General features: G+C 45.5%; 1 long non-coding RNA gene across 1 annotated transcript; it reads left to right on the top strand.

Moving 5' to 3' along the window:
• Nucleotides 1-6,273: 6,273 nt before the first annotated feature.
• On the top strand, nucleotides 6,274-8,370 carry LOC141025622 (uncharacterized). Its single transcript, XR_012187735.1, has 3 exons — nucleotides 6,274-6,744; nucleotides 6,834-7,155; nucleotides 7,931-8,370. It is a non-coding gene; the product is annotated as an uncharacterized lncRNA (long non-coding RNA).
• The last annotated feature ends 4,292 nt before the right edge of the window (nucleotides 8,371-12,662 follow it).

Here is a 12,662-nt window from a genome sequence, read left to right as displayed (position 1 = left end):
GATCACATCACCAACACCGTCACCACGCCGTCGTGCTATTGGAACTCTCCCTCGACCCTCTACTGGATTAAGAGCTCGAGGCGTCATCGAGCTGAACGTGTGCTGAACACGGAGGTGTCGTACGTTCGGTACTTTGATTCAGTTGGATCGCGAAGACGTTCGACTACAATAACCGCGTTAACATAATGCTTCCGCTTTTGGTCTACGAGGGTACGTGGACACACTCTCCCCGTCTTGTTGTTATGCATCTCCTAAATAGATCTTGCGTGATCGTAGGAATTTTTTTGAAATTTCATGCTACGTTTCCAACAGTGGCATCCGAGCCAGGTCTATGCGTTGATGATATGCACGAGTAGAACACAATGAGTTGTGGGCGATAATAGTCATACTGCTTACCACCAACGCCTTACTTTGATTCGGCGGTATTGTTGGATGAAGCGTCCCACATTACATGACCGCGTTCATGAGACTGGTTCTACCGACGTGCTTCGCACACAGGTGGCTAGCGGGTGTTAGTTTATCCAACTTTAGTTGAATCGAGTTTGACTACGCCCGGTCCTTGTTGAAGGTTAAAACAGCACACTTGACGAAAAATCGTTGTAGTTTTGATGTGTAGGTAAGAACGGTTCTTGCTGGAAGCCCGTAGCAGCCACGTAAAACTTGCAACAACAAAGTAGAGGATGTCTAACTTGTTTTTGCAGGGCTTGTTGTGATGTGATATGGTCAAGACGTGATGAGATATAAATTGTTGTATGAGATGATCATGTTTTGTATAAGTTATCGGCAACTGGCAAAAGCCTTATGGTTGTCGCTTTATTGTATGAAATGCAATCGCCATGTAATTGGTTTACTTTATCACTAAGCAGTAGCGATAGTCGTAGAAGCAATAGTTGGCGAGACGACAACGGCGCTACGATGGAGATCAAGGTGTCAAGCCGGTGACGATGGAGATCATGACGATGCTTTGGAGATGGAGATCAAAGGCACAAGATGATGATGGCCATATCATGTCACATATTTTGATTGCATGTGATGTTTATCCCTTATGCATCTTATTTTGCTTAGTATGGCGGTAGCATTATACGATGATCCCTCACTAAATTTCAAGGTATAAGTGTTCTCCCTGAGTATGCACCGTTGCTACAGTTTGTCGTGCCGAGACACCATGTGATGATCGGGTGTGATAAGCTCTTCGTTCACATACAACGGGTGCAAGTCAGTTTTGCACATGCAGAATACTCGGGTTAAACTTGACGAGCCTAGCATATGTAGATATGGCCTCGGTACACTGAGACCGAAAGGTCGAACGTGAATCATATAGTAGATATGATCAACATAGTGATGTTCACCATTGAAAACTACTCCATCTCACGTGATGATCGGACATGGTTTAGTTGATATGGATCACGTGATCATTTAGATGACTAGAGGGATGTCTATCTAAGTGGGAGTTCTTAAGTAATATGATTAATTGAACTTTAATTTATCATGAACTTAGTACCTGATAGTTTTTGCATATCTATGTTGTTGTGGATCAATGGCCCGTGCTACCGTTCCCTTGAATTTTAATGCGTTCCTAGAGAAAGCTAAGTTGAAAGATGATGGTAGCAACTACACGGACTGGGTCCATAACTTGAGGATTATCCTCATTGCTGCACAAAATAATTATGTCCTGGAAGCACCACTAGGTGCAAGACCCGCTGCAGGAGCAACTCCGGACGTTATGAACGTCTGGCAGAGCAAAGCTGATGACTGCTCGATAATTCAGTGTGCCATGCTTTACGGCTTAGAATCGGGACTTCAAAGACGTCTTGAACGTCATGGAGCATATGAGATGTTCCAGAAGTTGAAGTTAATATTTCAAGGAAATGCTCGAGTTGAGAGATATGAAGTCTCCAACAAGTTCTATAGCAGCAAGATGGAGGAGAATAGTTCTGTCAGTGAACGTATACTCAAAATGTCTGGGTACCACAACTACTTGACTCAGCTGGGAGTTAATCTTCCTGATGATAGTGTCATTGACAGAGTTCTTCAATCACTGCCACCAAGCTATAAAGGTTTCGTGATGAACTATAATATGCAAGGGATGGAAAAGACAATTCCCGAGCTCTTCGTGATGCTAAAGGCTGCGGAAGTAGAAATCAAGAAGGAGCATCAAGTGTTGATGATTAACAAGACCACTAGTTTCAAGAAAAAGGTAAAAGGGAAGAAGGGGAACTTCAAGAAGAACAGCAAGCAAGTTGCTGCTCAAGGGAAGAAGCCCAAGTCTGGACCTAAGCCTGAGACTGAGTGCTTCTACTGCAAAGGGACTGGTCACTAGAAGCGGAACTGCCCCAAGTATTTGGCGGATAAGAAGGATGGCAAAGTGAAAGGTATATTTGATATACATGTTATTGATATGCACCTTACTAATGCTCGTAGTAGCACCTGGGTATTTGATACTGGTTCTATTGCTCATACATGTTCCAGGAGTTGAAGTTAATATTTCAAGGAAATGCTCGAGTTGAGAGATATGAAGTCTCCAACAAGTTCTATAGCAGCAAGATGGAGGAGAATAGTTCTGTCAGTGAACGTATACTCAAAATGTCTGGGTACCACAACTACTTGACTCGGCTGGGAGTTAAACTTCCTGATGATAGTGTCATTGACAGAGTTCTTCAATCACTGCCACCAAGCTATAAAGGCTTCGTGATGAACTATAATATGCAAGGGATGGAAAAGACAATTCCCGAGCTCTTCGCGATGCTAAAGGCTGCGGAAGTAGAAATCAAGAAGGAGCATCAAGTGTTGATGGTTAACAAGACCGCTAGTTTCAAGAAAAAGGGAAAAGGGAAGGAGGGGGACTTCAAGAAGAACAGCAAGCAAGTTGCTGCTCAAGGGAAGAAGCCCAAGTCTGGACCTAAGCCTGAGACTGAGTGCTTCTACTGCAAAGGGACTGGTCACTAGAAGCGGAACCACCCCAAGTATTTGGCGGATAAGAAGGATGGCAAAGTGAAAGGTATATTTGATATACAGGTTATTGATGTGTACCTTACTAATGCTCGTAGTAGCACCTGGGTATTTGATACTGGTTCTGTTGCTCATATTTGCAACTCGAAACAGGGGGTACGGATTAAACGAAGATTGGCTAAGGACGAGGTGACGATGCGCATGGGAAATGGTTCCAAAGTCGATGTGATCACCGTCGGCATGCTACCTCTACATCTACCGTCAGGATTAGTTTTAGACCTGAATAATTGTTATTTGGTGCCAGCTTTGAGCATGAACATTATATCTGGATCTTGTTTGATGCGAGACGGTTATTCATTTAAATCAGAGAATAATGGTTGTTCTATTTATATGAGTAATATCTTTTATGGTCATGCACCCTTGATGAGTGGTCTATTTTTGTTGAATCTCAATTGTAGTGATACACATATTCATAATATTGAAGCCAAAAGATGCAAAGTTAATAATGATAGTGCAACTTATTTGTGGCACTGCCGTTTAGGTCATATTGGTGTAAAGTGCATGAAGAAACTCCATGTTGATGGGCTTTTGGAATCACTTGATGCTTGCGAACCATGCCTCACGGGCAAGATGACTAAGACTCCGTTCTCCGGAACAATGGAGCGAGCAACTGACTTATTGAAAATATTACATACTAATGTATGCGGTCCAATGAGTGTTGAGGCTCGCGGCGGGTATCATTATTTTCTGACCTTCACAGATGATTTGAGCAGATATGGGTATATCTACTTAATGAAACATAAGTCTGAAACATTTGAAAAGTTCAAAGAATTTCAGAGTGAAGTGGAAAATCAATGTAACAAGAAGATAAAGTTTCTACGATCTGATCGTGGAGGTGAATATTTGAGTTATGAGTTGGTCTTCATTTGAAACAATGTGGAATAGTTTCGCAACTCACACCACCTGGAACACCACAGCGTAATGGTGTGTCCGAACGTCATAACCATACTTTATTAGATATGGTGCGATCTATGATGTCTCTTACCGATTTACCGCTATAGTTTTGGGGTTATGCTTTAGAGACGGATGCATTCGCGTTAAATAGGGCACCATCTAAATCCGTTGAGACGACACCATATGAACTGTGGTTTAACAAGAAACCTAAGCTGTCATTTCTTAAAGTTTGGGGCTGCGATGCTTATGTGAAAAAGCTTCAACCTGATAAGCTCGAACCCAAATCGGAGAAATGTGTCTTCATAGGATACCCAAAGGGGACTGTTGGGTACACCCTCTATCATAGATCCGAAGGCAAGATATTTGTTGCTAAGAATGGATCCTTTCTAGAGAAGGAGTTTCTCTCGAAAGAAGTGAGTGGGAGGAAAGTAGAACTTGATGAGGTAATTGTACCTTCTCCTGAATTGGACAGTAGTTCATCAAAGAAATCAGTTCCAGTGATTCCTACACCAATTAGTGACGAAGCTAATGACGATGATCATGAAACTTCAGATCAAGTTACTACCGAACCTCGTAGGTCAACCAGAGTATGGTCCGCACCAAAGTGGTACGGTAACCCCGTTTTGGAGGTCATGTTACTTGACCATGACGAACCTACGAACTACGAGGAAGTGATGATGAGCCCAGATTCCGTGAAATGGCTTGAGGCCATGAAATCTGAGATGAGATCCATGTATGAGAACAAAGTGTGGACTTTGGTTGACTTGCCTGATGATCGGCAAGCCATAGAGAATAAATGGATCTTCAAGAATAAGACTGACACTGACGGTAATGTTAATGTCTACAAATTTCAACTTGTTGCGAAAGGTTTTCGACAAGTTCAAGGAGTTGACTACGATGAGACCTTCTCACCCGTAGCGATGCTTAAGTCCGTCCGAATCATGTTAGCAATTACTGAATTTTATGATTATGAAATTTGGCAAATGGATGACAAAACTGCATTCCTTAATGGATATCTTAAAGAAGAGTTGTATATGATGCAACCAGAAGGTTTTGTCAATCCTAAAGGTGCTAACAAAGTGTGCAAGCTCCAGCGATCCATTTATGGACTGGTGCAAGCCTCTCGGAGTTGGAATATACGCTTTGATAGTGTGACCAAAGCATATGGTTTTATACAGACTTTTGGAGAAGTCTATATTTACAAGAAAGTGAGTGGGAGCTTTGTAGCATTTCCAATATTATATGTGGATGACATATTGCTGATTGGAAATGATATAGAATTTCTGGATAGCATAAAAGGATACTTGAATAAGAATTTTTCAATAAAAGACCTCGGTGAAGCTGCTTATATATTGGGCATCAAGATCTATAGAGATAGATCAAGACGCTTAATTGGACTTTCACAAACCACATACCTTGATAAAGTTTTGAAGAAGTTCAAAATGGATCAGTCAAAGAAAGGGTTTTGCCTGTGTTATAAGGTGTGAAGTTGAGTCAGACTCAATGCCCGACCACTGCAGAAGATAGAGAGAAAATGAAAGTCATTCCCTATGCCTCAGCCATAGGTTCTATCATGTACTACAAGGTGTGAGATTGAGTAAGACTTAATGCCCGACCACTGCAGAAGATAGAGAGAAGATGACAGATGTTCCCTATGCTTCAGCCATAGGCTCTATCATGTATGCAATGCTGTGTACCAGACCTGATGTGTGCCTTGCTATAAGTTTAGCAGGGAGGTACCAAAGTAATCCAGGAGTGGATCACTGGACAGCGGTCAAGAACATCCTGAAATACCTGAAAAGGACTAAGGATATGTTTCTCGTTTATGGAGGTGACAAAGAGCTTGTCGTAAATGGTTACGTTGATGCAAGCTTTGACATTGATCCGGATGACTCTAAGTCACAAACCGGATACGTATTTGTGACGCCCCAAGACCGACGCTCCAGACGCCTTCCATGTTCTTCGTTGCCGTCGTGTGTTTTATTTTGTTGTTGTTGCATTTCATCATGTCATCATGCATATTGCATCCGCATGTATTCGTAAAACCCGTAGTCGTTCGCAGTTGCTGCTTCTTCCTCGTCTCCGTTGACCTTTGTCCGACCCCCTTTGTCTTTGTCGACCTCTCTCATACCCCCTCTCGTGCGCATCCGAAAACTGCTCCGAACCCGAACCGGGCAGTCGTCACTGTTGGATTCGGATCATCCCCAAACATTCCTAAAACATCTCCATTTTTTTATTTGGACTCCCTAGCCTATTAATTCTCGACCGCCCGATTACGATCGGACAGACCGAATACCCCCTAACCTAATCCACCAGCATATATAAGCGGGGCAACCCTAAAATCTAGGAGTTGTCCCATCCTTCCTCCTCGCCGCCGCCACATTCCACCTCCCATCTCGGGATCCATCCCGCATCCACCTCGTCTTCAGCCACCCACCAACCAGAGCAGCGCCCGACCTTCCCTGCCATCATCCCACCGAGATCCATCTCCACCAACCGGACTCCACCCGAGGCCTCCCCTCGATCCACCCAAGCCCATCGATACAAACCTCCTCGCTCTCCTCATCGACCAGGGAGACGAGCTCCTCCCGAGACCGGCCCCTGCTCGACCACCAGCACCTCCTGGTCACGCCGCCGGGCCTCCCTCGCGCTCTCTCTTCCTTTCCCTCTCTCTTTCTTCTCTGTTTCACCTCTCTCTTTGTCTCTCTTCGTCAGGGACAGGAACCAATGACCCGAACCCACCACCATGGCTAGAGCTCGGCCTCGAGGTCCCGTCGCCGCCGTCTTTGGTAGCTGCTACTCCGCCGCTTTGCCTGCCTGGCGCTGGCACCGCCATGTCCGGTGAACCCTGCCTGCGAGCTCTCTTCTCCCTCTCCTTCATTTTCCCCCTTTTCCCCATGTAACCAGCGCCACTGTTGTTTGATTGTCAGCCGCCGGAGTACCGCGAGGCATCGCTGCAGCTCGCCGCCGACCAGATCCGGCAGCCCCGCGTCGAGCATCACCTCTTCCCCGGCTGGTTCTCGCCGAACCCGTCGCCAGGACCCCTGCCGTCGTCTTCTCCATCGCCAGGACGATCTGCTGCTGCCTTTGTTCTTCAGTTATGAGCAGTAGCTCACTCGCCTCGTCTCGCGTTGACCACGCCTCTGCCTCGACCGCTCACCCCCTCTGCTTCGCATGCTGGCCCGTGTCCCCTTCGCCAGACCGAGAGGCCCAGCGCCTGCGTCCAGCCAGCCCGGCCAGATTTGGCCCGATGTGAGCGCTGCCCAAACCGCACCCTCTGCACAGTTCAGCCTCTATTCTAGATTCGGCCCGCTTCTGTTTTTTTCCTGTCAGCGAATTTCCTAATTTTCCAGGGATTTACAGTTTGCAGAAAAACCCTTGGACATCATGCATTTAATATCTCACCAACCGTGCATCCAAATTAGACAATCTTTATATGTAAAATGCTTAGAATTTTGTCTAGGTTCATAATATGCAACTTTCATCTATGTTAAAATGTTTAAAATGCTGCTTGCATTTAATTTGCATAAATGCCATGTTAAAATAATTTATTTCATAATGAAATAACCGTAGCTCCGAATTTAATAAGCTTTATATGTAAACGGGGTGGAATAATGTATAGTTTAACTTGGTGCACTTTGTTTTACTGTTTAACAATATTAAAATATGGTTTAGGGCAGAACAGTACCAAATTCAAAATATACACATGGGGATTTTCTGGAATTGTTGTTTGTTGTTCTGGCCTTGTTTAAACTTGCCTAGATAGGTAGTTTTCATATGATTCACCCCTTGCCATGTTTAATAACATTTAATATTGTTGGGTACATAACCGAGAGAAAACTAACTAATTGATGTGGTGTTTCGTCAATATGCAACTCGTTGCATATTGAGTTCCACTTAATTTGTAGTATTGTTTGTTGCACTTTGTCATGCCATGCCTCATTAAACTAGACATGCATCATACTTGATTGTGCATCATGCCATGTTGATGTGATGGTTGTTTACCATGTTGTTTGCTTGTTTCCAGTTGCGCTTCTCCTTGATAGTTCCGGTTACGTTGCGATTGTGAGGATCCGTTCGACTACGTTGGTTCGTCTACTTCATGGATTCGATCTTCTTCCTAGCGGGATTTCAGGCAAGATGACCATTACCCTCGATATCACTTCTATCTTTGCTTGCTAGTTGTTCGTTCTATCGCTATGTCGTGCTACCTACCACTTGTTTATCATGCCTCCCATATTGCCATGTCAAGCCTCCAACCCACCTTCCTAGCAAACCGTTGTTTGGCTATGTTACCGCTTTTGCTCAACCCCTCTTATAGCGTTGTTTGTTGCAGTTGAAGTTGAAGATTGCTCCATGTTGGAACATGTTTATGTTGGGATATCATAATATCTCTTATTTTAATTAATGCATCTATATACTTGGTAAATGGTGGAAGGCTTGGCCTTTTGCTCGGTGTTTTGTTCCACTCTTGCCGCCTTAGTTTTCGTCATACCGGTGTTATGTTCCTTGATTTTGCGTTCCTTGCGCGGTTGAGGTTATGGGACCCCCTTCACAATTCGCTTTGAATAAAACTCCTGCAGCAAGGTCCAACCTTGGTTTTACATTTGCCTAACAACCTATAACTTTCCCTTGGGGTGGCAAACCCGAGGGTCATCTTTATTTAACCCCCCCGGGCCAGTGCTCCTCTGAGTGTTGGTCCAAACTGAGTAGACTGCGGGGCCACCTCGGGGAAACTTGAGGGCTGGTTTTACTCGTAGGATGTCTTATCCGGTGTGCCCTGAGAATGAGATATGTGCAGCTCCTATCGGGATTTGTTGGCACATTCGGGTGGTCTTGCTGGTCTTGTTTTACCATTGTCGAAATGTCTTGTAATCGGGATTCCAAGTCTGATCGGGTTGTTTCAGGAGAAGGAATATCCTTCGTCGATCATGAGAGCTTGTGATGGGCTAAGTTGGGACACCCCTGCAGGGTATAAACTTTCGAAAGCCGTGCCCGCGGTTATGTGGCAGATGGGAATTTGTTAATGTCCGGTTGTAGAAACTTGACACTTGACTTAATTAAAATGCATCAACCGCGTGTGTAGCCATGATGGTCTCTTTTCGGCGGAGTCCGGGAAGTGAACATGGTTTGTGTTATGTTTGAACGTAAGTAGTTTCAGGATCACTTCTTGATCACTTCTAGCTTCACGACCGTTGCGTAGCTTCTCATCTTACTCTTATTTGCGTAGGTTACTCACCATATTTGCTTAGCGCTTGCTGCAACTCCACCTCATAATCACATCCTACCCATAAGCATAAATAGTCTTGATCTCGCGGGTTTTGAGATTGATGAGTCCTCGTGACTCACAGATACTACCAAAACAGTTACAGGTGCCGATGATACCAGTGCAGGAGATGCTACCGAACTCAAGTGCGAGTTCGACGAGGACCTTGGCCGTTACTATGTTTCGTTTTTGGATGATCAGTAGTGGAGCCCAGTTGGGACGATCGGGGATCTAGCATTTGGGGTTATCTTCTTTTCATTTGGATTTGACCGTAGTCGGTCTATGTGTGTATTTTGGATGATGTATGAATTATTTAAGTATTGCGTGAAGTGGCGATTGTATGCCAACTCTCTTTATCCCATTCTTGTTCGTTACATGGGATTGTGTGAAGATGACCCTTCTTGCGACAAAACCACAATGCGGTTATGCCTCTAAGTCGTGCCTCGACATGTGGGAGATATAGCCGCATCGTGGTCGTTACAGTATTTATATTGAATGGTGGAGCTGTCAGTTGGTGCAGTTCCAAGAAGAGCATCGTGGCGGGATCTAAGTGTGAAGCGGAGTACATAGCTGCTTTGGAAGTAGCAAAAGAAGGAGTCTGGATGAAGGAGTTCATATCCGATCAAGGTGTAATACCTAATGCATCGGGTCCAATGAAAATCTTTTGTGACAATACTGGAGCAATTGCCTTGGCGAAGGAATCCAGATTTCACAAGAGAACCAAACACATCAAGAGATGCTTCACTTCCATCCACGATCAAGTCAAGGAGGGAGACATAGAGATTTGCAAGATACATACGAATCTGAATGTTGCAGACCCATTAACTAAGCCTCTTCCACGAGCAAAACATGATCAGCACCAAGACTCCATGGGTGTTAGAATCATTACTATGTAATCTAGATTATTGACTCTAGTGCAAGTGGGAGACTGAAGGAAATATGCCCTAGAGGCAATAAAGTTGTTATTTATATTTCCTTATATCATGATAAATGTTTATTATTCATGCGAGAATTGTATTAACCGGAAACTTAATACATGTGTGAATATATAGACAAACAGAGTGTCCCTAGTATGCCTCTACTTGACTAGCTCGTTAATCAAAGATGATTAAGTTTCCTGACCATAGACATGTGTTGTCATTTGATGAACGGGATCACATCATTAGAGAATGATGTGATGGACAAGACCCATCCGTTAGCTTAGCATTATGATCGTTTAGGTTTATTGCTATTGCTTTCTTCATGACTTATACATATTCCTCTGACTATGAGATTATGCAACTCCCGAATACTGGAGGAACACTTTGTGTGCTATCAAACGTCACAACGTAACTGGGTGATTATAAAGATGCTCTACAGGTGTCTCCGAAGGTGTTTGTTGAGTTGGCATAGATCAAGATTAGGATTTGTCACTCCGTGTATCGGAGAGGTATCTCTGGGCGCCCTCGGTAATGCACATCACTATAAGTCTTGCAAGCAATGTGACTAATGAGTTAGTTCGGGATGATGCATTACGGAACAAGTAAAGAGACTTGCCGTTAACGAGATTGATTTAGGTATGATGATACCGACGATCGAATCTCGGGCAAGTAACATACCGATGACAAAGGGAAAGACGTATGTTTTTATGCGGCTTGACCGATAAAGATCTTCGTATAATATGTAGGAGCCAATATGAGCATCCAGGTTTCGCTATTGGTTATTGACCGGAGATCGGTCATGTCTACATAGTTCTCGAACCCGTAGGGCCCGCACGCTTAACGTTCAATGATGATTTGTATTATGAGTTATGTGTTTTGGTGACCGGAGTTTGTTCGGAGTCCCGGATATGACGAGGAGTCTCAAAATGGTCGAGAGGTAAAGATTGATATATTGGAAGGTTATATACGGACACCGGAATGGTTCTGATAAGGTTCGGGGATTTATCGGAGTGCCGGGAGGCTACCGAAACCCCCTGGGAAAGTTAATGGGCCTATTGGGCCATAGTGGAGGAGAGGAGGCAGGCCACAGAAGGAGGCGCGCGCCCCCCTTGCCCAATCCGAATTGGACAAGGGGAGGGGGCGCGGCCCCCCTCTTTCGTTCTCCCTCTCCCTCATTTCCCCTTTCCCCCTCTCCGTTGGAAGGAAAGGGGGGCCGAATCCTACTAGGAACGGAGTCCTAGTAGAACTCCCCCTCTTGGCGCGCCCCCTTGGGCCGGCCTCCTCCTCCCCCTCCTTTATATACTTGGGCAGGGGGGCACCCCAAAGGCACAACAATTGTTTCTTAGGCGTGTGCGGTGCCCCCTCCACAGTTTACTCCTCTAGTCATAGCGTCGTAGTGCTTAGGCGAAGCCCTGCGTGGATCACATCACCAACACCGTCACCACGCCACGTGCTGACGGAACTCTCCCTCACCCCTCTACTGGATTAAGAGCTCGAGGGACGTCATGGAGCTGAACGTGTGCTGAACACGGAGGTGCCGTACGTTCAGTACTTTGATCGGTTGGATCGTGAAGACGTTCGACTAAATCAACCGCATTAACATAATGCTTCTGCTATTGGTCTACGAGGGTACGTTGACACACTCTCCCCGTCTCGTTGCTATGCATCTCCTAGATAGATCTTGCGTGATCATAGGAATTTTTTTGAAATTGCATGCTACATTCCCAACACGAAACATGTTTGCAATGACAATTAGAACTTATAGTTACTCATGCCATGCTTAATTTGTTGGGGAACGTAGTAATTTCAAAAAAATTCCTACGCACACGCAAGATCATGGTGATGCACAGCAACGAGAGGGGAGAGTGTTGTCCACGTACCCTCGGAGACCGAAAGCGGAAGCGTTAGCACAACGCGGTTGATGTAGTCGTACGTCTTCACGATCCGACCGATCAAGTACCGAACGCACGACACCTCCGAGTTCAGCACACGTTCAACCCGATGACGTCCCTCGAACTCCGATCCAGCCGAGTGTTGAGGGAGAGTTTCGTCAGCACGACGGCGTGGTGACGATGATGATGTTCTACCAACGCAGGGCTTCGCCTAAGCACCGCTACGATATTATCGAGGTGGACTATGGTGGAGGGGGGCACCGCACACGGCTAAAAGATCAATGATCAATTGTTGTGTCTCTGGGGTGCCCCCTGCCCCGTATATAAAGGAGCAAGGGGGGAGAGGCGGACGGCCAGGAGAGGGGCGCGCCAGGAGGAGTCCTACTCCCACTGGGAGTAGGACTCCCTCCCTTCCTTGTTGGATTAGGAGAAGGGGGGAAGGAGGAGGAGGAGAAGAAGGAAAGGGGGGCACCGCCCCCCTCCTTGTCCAATTTGGACTAGAGGGGGAGGGGCGCGCGGCCTGCCCTGGCCGCCCCTCCTCTTCTCCACTAAGGCCCATGTAGGCCCATTAAACCCCCGGGGGGTTCCGGTAACCCCCCGGTACTCCGGTATATATCCCATAACCCCCGGAACCATTCCGGTGTCCGAATATAGTCGTCCAATATATAAATCTTCATGTCT

This window comes from Aegilops tauschii, chromosome 6 (genome assembly GCF_002575655.3).
Source record: "Aegilops tauschii subsp. strangulata cultivar AL8/78 chromosome 6, Aet v6.0, whole genome shotgun sequence".
Classification (NCBI taxonomy): Eukaryota; Viridiplantae; Streptophyta; class Magnoliopsida; order Poales; family Poaceae; genus Aegilops; species Aegilops tauschii.
Note: the sequence above shows the minus strand (reverse complement) of the source record. Positions and strands in the feature narration are given on the sequence as shown.